Source organism: Tupaia chinensis, unplaced genomic scaffold (assembly GCF_000334495.1).
Source record: "Tupaia chinensis unplaced genomic scaffold, TupChi_1.0 Scaffold000046_3, whole genome shotgun sequence".
Classification (NCBI taxonomy): domain Eukaryota; kingdom Metazoa; phylum Chordata; class Mammalia; order Scandentia; family Tupaiidae; genus Tupaia; species Tupaia belangeri.
In genome coordinates this window covers 3,554,989-3,561,871 of record NW_006159504.1, presented here as the reverse complement: position 1 = coordinate 3,561,871, position 6,883 = coordinate 3,554,989, and the positions used below count along the sequence as shown (strand labels likewise).

Sequence of the window (6,883 nt, the reverse complement as noted above, 5' to 3'; positions counted from 1 at the left end):
CCCCCCCAACCACTGGCTGGTCTGTTCCCTGTTAGTTCATCCTGTGTGAGGCCTACGGAGGTGAGCTACCTGTGGGGCTCTGCATGGACAGATTTCCGTGCACAGGAGCTGTATGCTCGAGCATCTCCCGTGTTAGGGATTATGCACAGAATCAATCAGTCCTAGGTACTGAGATATCAGAAAGCTTGATTCACGGATGCAGAGACATTGGTGAACATTGCCAAAATACACCGTTTAGGCCACTGTTACAGAACTGCTTGTGAGAGGCTCCCCTGGTTACTGAGTTACTGAGAATACTTTCTTTACCTGAGAAAGTCCTATATATGTTAAGCTTTGTTTTTCAAGTTCTTTAGAAGCTATATGCTTAGTTTTGCAAAAGAAAAAAAAAAGAAAGGAAAGAAGGAAGGAAGGAAGGAAGGAAGAAAGGAAGGAAGGAAGGAAGGAAGGGAAAAAGAAGGAAAGAAGAAAAAGAAAGAGAAAGAAAGAGAGAAAAAGAAAGAAAAAGACATTTTTAGAGGGGGAAAGAAGACTAAAAAGTATTATACCAAAATGTTGTATCTTTGGGTGAAGACATAATAGGTTGTACTAATTTTCTTTTGGATAAATTTCTGGAGTTTCTGATTTTTTTTTGTAGTATTTTTATTCGCATGTAAGTAATATATGCACACTGAAAAGTCGGGTCATGCTGAAAGTCTTCTAATAAAAAGTTGCCCCCTGGATTCTTGCCTGCTGTGCTCCTCAGAGGAACCTTTCAGGAAGTTTGGTTCTTTGTTCCAGTGACTGCTGCTCAGGGGTCTCAGCAGTATATTATTATCTCTTGAAAAAAGTTTTTCCTCACTTATTATTACAAAAGAATATGGGGGACCAGCAGATGGCATAGTGGTTAAGGCACTGGACTCCCACATGGTTGACTGAGGTTCAAGTCCCAGATCCAGCAGCTTGAAACTCATGGCAGGGTCATGGCAGAAATCTCAAGAGAAGAATGGAGGAGAAGGGATTGCATGCCCTTGGGGTGTGATTTCTCTTTCAGTCTGTCTCTCTGGTGAGTACACAAACCCTATAGCAAAAATCTCTCTTAAAAAAAGAGGGACCAGCAGGTGGCATGGTGGTTAGGGTGCTGGACTCCCACATGACTGACAGCAGTTCAAGTCCTAGATCTGGCAGCTTGCTTTCTCACTGTCTCTTTCTCTCTGTGTCTCTGTCTAGTCAAATTAAAATAAATAAATAAAACAAATAAAATTAAATAAATAATTCTTTAGAAATAAACAAAAAAAGAATATGGTTGGGCCAGCCAGTGGTGTGGTGGTTAAGGTGGCTGGATTCCACATGCTCAACTGTGCGTCCGAGTCCTGGATCCCTGGTTTGGAAAACACACCAAACGTGTATGCACACCAGTGTGTGTGTGCTTGCCCAAAATCCCAAGAGGAGACTGAAGGAGAAGGGTTTGCAGCATAGCCATCCTCCTTAAGAGGTGATTTCTCATTTTCTCTTTCTCTCCATCTATGGCAAATTTAAAAAAGAAAAAAAAGGGACCAGCAGATGGTGTAACGGTTACATCACTGGACTCTCACATAGTCAACATGGCTCTAGTCCTGGACCTGTTAGCTGAAAACTCATACCGGGCGCATGTGCATGCATGCCCAGAATCCCGAGAGGAGAATGAAGGAGAAGGGATTGCAATATGGCCGTCCTCCCTGGGAGTGATTTCTCGCTTTCTGTCTCTGTCTTTCTGGTGGGCACATGTGCCCTATAGCAAAAATCTCTTTTTAAAAAAAGAAAGAAAGAATATGGTCTCATGGTTCTAAATTACAAAGATACAAAGCAGCGTAAGGCAACAAGTGCCACTCCGTTCTCCAGCACACAGTGCCTTCCTTCGGGCACTGTTACCGGTTTCTAGCTACCGAGGGGACTCCTACGGCATTGCCTTTTGCACCTGGCTTCTGTCACTCAGTGCGGTGTCCTCTGGGTCGCTCTGTGGCCACCCCACCCTCAGCCTTTCTCTTGTTCCACGTCTCCCTCCGCATTTCCTCCCCGCCGCAGAGCCTGGCGCTCCTGAGCTAGCAGCTTTTCTGTCGGTTTCCCCAGGGTGAACCTGGCACTGCCAGGCGGGCTCAGCCACCTCTCGGTTCCTGTCTGTGGCCTCTGGCCTCGCCCTTCAGGCCTTCCAGAATGTGCTGGATGGGCGTTCGACCTGCCACTGGTGTCCCTCACACTCTGGCTACACTTTCTTCCTCTCAGCTCGGACCACTTCTGCCTGACTGCCACGTATTGTTTCATCAGAGATGGAGTTTACATTTCTATTTCTCGTTCTCTTTTTTGCTTCCAAGACAAAAAGAAGTGAAGCAAAAATTCTTCCTTCACTATCTTAAAGCCAAACCCATGATTCTATTCTATATGAAGGTTATAAAGAAGGGAGATGGGTTGGGAACCAGCAGTTAGTGTAATGGCTAGTCGACCATGGTTCGCGTCCTGGACCCGGTGGCTTAAAACTCACGCCGGGCGCGTGTGCGCGCATGCCCAAGATCCCGAGAAGAGAATGGAGGAGAAGGGATTGCAGTGTGACCATCCCCTCTGGGGGGTGATTTCTCGCTTTCTGTCTCTATGTCTCTCTCTGTCTGGCGAGCGCACACGCCCTATAACGAAAACCTCTAAAAAAAAAAAAAAAGAAGAGAGATGTGCTTTTTCTCCGGGGAGGGGGTTTGTGCTTTGTTCATGTAAAGAGAAAGAGAGGCTGAAAGGAGGTTTTCTGAAGCTTCGTCTTTTCTGACTGCTGCTTACCAGGGTGGTCTGGCACCTTGAGGCCTTGTGAACTGGATCTAGAAGTTCATCCTGCTGCAAATGTTCACCTGGGTCACAAGCAGTGCTCAGAAAAGACTTCACTTGCCCTTTGGGAAAGAGCACTGGGTGGGAGACTGTGGGCCTTGCTCCCTCTCACACACCCTAGTGGGCCCCTGTGTCTCTAAAGCCTGTTAAGGTTGGAAGTGCTGGACTTCCTTCTTCCGTTGCTGACCTCCTATCCTTTTGGGGTGTTTTGCTTGTTTCTGTTTTTGCTTTTGAACTTTCTATTGGATGCATGCTTTCATTGGAGGCAGGGGAGAGTGAGAAATCACCTCTCAGAGAGGATGGCTATGCCACAATCCCTTCACCTCCGTTTTCTTCATGCGTTCTCCACATGCATGCGTGCCAGAGCAATTCTAAGCTGCTTGGTTCGGGACTCAAACTGTACAGTTGGCCATGTGGAATCCAGCACCTTAGCCACCACACCACCAGCTGGCCCCTCTCTTTGCCTTTTAAAGTGTATTTGTTTTTTCTATTGAGAGAGAGAGAGAGCGCAGCATCGTCAACAGGGTCTTATACTGACAATCCTCCCCACCCCTTGCTTCCCGGCCATCCAGGAAGTGAACTCTGATCTTCCCATATGGCTCTCAGTATTGCCAGATGCTGCCCTGCCCTCTGTGCCAGCATGGCCTACACTCCCTGCCCCGGTTCCTTTTCTAATCTCTGCTATACCACATTTTCCTCTTTCTTGGGCTCTTTACCAACTTAGGGTCTCTGCTAATTCCCACCCACTCCGATTTTACTTCCTTCTCCTTACCGCGTCCCTCTGGTTGGGTATCTTCCCCACTGGGCCAAGTGCCGACTGAGGGCAGCACTGTGTCTTACCATCTTTGTATGTCTCAAGCGCAATGCTAGCGCCTGACCTTTGTATCCCTTGAGCTCCGGGCTAGCGCATGACCCGTAGGTGGACTCACTAAGCACTTGCTGAAAGAATGAAGGTGGAAAGTGAAAGTGCCTGCCTTAAGAGCAGGCCACCAGGTGGGGGATGTTTGCTTCCCTTAACCTGGCAACAGATCAAGTACCAGTTATCAGGTATGATCTCAAGGTTTGGAGGAGTCTCTCTCCCTCTTTCTCCCCCAAGACTTGCCATTTAATAGCTTATTTTGCTTTTTGATTCACTTGCTTATAAAGACAGACTTCAGGTTCCCTTCTTGTAATTTGCCTTCTCTTTTTGAGGCAAAGTCCCCAGGACAGAGCCTGCCTGGTCTTTATCTGTATTATTGAGATGGTCCCTTCAAGGGAAGAGAACATACAAGAACCAGGAAGAAAGAGCAAAGCCAGGGCGGCCTTCCACAGATCTATCTTTCGTGGGCACATTTTGACCCTCATGCACCTGGGGTTTCTGTGGGAAGGAAGTGAAAGAACTACTCTGAAGCAAGTCTGCGGATCCACTGCTATAGTATTTATAGCATCCTGGTTGTTGGTCCTGCCACCAGGATCCCAGAACTCCACCCAAGGCCCAGCAGAAGTAAACCCACTTCCTCTGAATTTAACCGGTGGTCTTGGCTGGTTGCAGGAGCCAGGGCTTCAGCCTCCCGAGCAGCTCAAGTCACATAATTTTAGAGAGGCTAAAACCCCAAATAAAGAAAGTGATGGCTTTGAGCAATAGAATCGAATGAAGTCTTCCAGTTAGAAAATTCCAGTTCCATGAATTCTTGAAGGTGATGTTTCCAAAGTAGACTTGAGAAAAAATTAATTCACTATGTAAACAACTCTCAAGAGTTTGCTTAGATCTTTCCATTTCAAAAACAAGAGCTCTTCCAAGACAGAAATAATCATATCTTCTTTGAGGAGTTTAAATCCAGGGAGGGTTCTTCAGTCACTGTGTTCATAGAAATAAAGGTTAGTTGAAGGCAAAGGATGTTAGATTTCACTCATCATGACCCGTAGTGAGAAATAACAGAGACCCACTCTGTACAAAAAGTTTCACAAAACCACACTGACCTTTACTGGGTAAAGCAGAGCTCTCTAATCTTTTCACTTTTATTCTGTTATAATTTATTTTTTAAAGTATGCTGATGTCCTAAAATAATCATTTTGTTGATCCTAAATGGGTTATGACTCACATTTTAGAAAATTGATTACAGAATAAATTTAAAAGAAGGTTCTGTTTTAAATTTAGTAAAAAATATTCTTTCTAAAGCTACTACCAAGCTTTTAGAATCTTTTCCGTGGCTGCTGGTGGTAAAACCGATGGCTATGGGAGGGAATAGTGATGAATGGAGTCCCTCTCGTAAGCCGATATCATGTATATACTACATGAAATAGAAGTTTTCTCTCAAGGCTAGGATGTCCACAAAACACGCACGACACACAGATGTGGAGGTACCGTTAAAACGGCCAAATGACGCATTTCTCTATCATTTTAATAATGGAGAAAAATACTATTATTAAAATGATCTTTTGAGATCAGCAGTTGAGTAATGGCTATGTCGCTGGACTCCCATGTAGTCGACCACGGTTTGAGTCCCGGACCTGGTGGCTTAAAGAAACAGGAGGGACATCTGGCTGGGGGCACATGTGTGTGCCCAAGATCCCGAGAGGAGAATGGAGGAGAAGGGACTGCGGCATGGCCATCCCCCCTGGGGAGTGATTTCTCGCTTTCTGTCTCTATCTCTCTTGGTCTTTCTGACGAACGCACGCATCCTATAGTGAAAACGTATTCAAGAAAAAAAGATTTCTTTTTCCCTTTAAAGCTATGGTCAGTCTCAAAAATTGACAGTTCAGCTTCTGAACTACTCTGCGAATTCACCCTATTAAAATCTCTCCTCCATTATCAATCCCTCTTGCAGAGCTCAATAGGAATAATCCCTTAGTCCCCATCAGATGTTGAGAATATGCACATTAATTCAGACTCAGTGTGAACTTTGACCCAGGCCAGATACTGAAGACTATGACAATTTAATGAGTTTGTAAAAGAGCTTCTCTTGAGAGTTGTGGTTTGGGTCTGATTCTTCTTCCCTCTCAATTAATACCTTGCTTTTAGAAGGCAATGACTCCAACAGATACAGAGTGAAAAACCACAGACATCCCTCCTATTATTTCTTTCCATATTACTTCCTGAATTTTTTTTTAAAGAATTATTTAACTTTATTTATTTATTTATTTTAATTTGACCAGAGAAAGAGTGAGAGAGAGAGAGAGAGAGAGAAAGGGAGAAAGGGAGAAAGCAAGCTACCAGGTCCAGGACGCAAACCACGGTCGGCCATGTGGGAATCCAGTGCCCGCAACAACCACGCCACCTGCTGACCCCGGTTACTTCCTAAATTTTAACCATTTGACAAGCACATAATTAGTTGGTCTGGCTGATTTAAGAATGCTGACTTTAAGCACATTTACCATGAAAAGTTGGCTTAAAAATACATAGATATTGGTACGATAATGTATGCAAAAATTATTTTTTGGTAACTATATTACAGATAGAAGCTGAGGAAAAATTCCACCCACAAAAGAACTGAGGTTGAAGGTTAGGATTGGATGTGAGGGGCTAATTTAAAAGGTTAAGTCCAATATCCTTTGTCATTAAAGAGAACTTTTTTTTGGCTTCAGCTTTCAAGTTTGCCTGGTTTTGTTTCAACAGCTGAATGCTATCTCGGTCCCCTCCGCCCTGAAATGAACTTAAAGGGATGCTTACTGAAGTTTCCTTAGCTCTGTATTAGTCTGCTAAGGGCTTCCATAATAAATATCGGACTAGGTTATTTAACCAACAAAAATGTATTTTCTCAGACCAGTCCCATAGCTCAATTAAATACCGTGCACTGGGAGCCGCGTCCCACAGGCCTGACTGCAGCTGGAATCCTGGCCCCAGTGGCCTGAAAAACACGCTGGGCTTGTGCACGTGCCCCAGATCCTGACAGGGTGGAGACGTGGAGGAGAAAGACTCGGGCATGACCACGCCTCGTTGAGGTGTGCTTTCTCTCCCTGGCAAACACACACATCCTCTGGCAATGAAAAAGAGCAAAAACAAAAAAGAAATGCACTTTCTATGGTTCTGAAGATCTGAAAATCCAAGGTCAAGGTTCTGACAGGTTTGGTTTCTGAGGCC

General features: G+C 44.8%; 1 protein-coding gene across 2 annotated transcripts in view; it reads left to right on the top strand.

Annotated features, from left to right (window-relative positions):
• Window positions 1-6,883, top strand: part of LYN (LYN proto-oncogene, Src family tyrosine kinase) — an 88,067-nt gene that overhangs the window by 79,331 nt on the left and 1,853 nt on the right. The gene's annotated exons all lie outside the window — the stretch shown is intronic.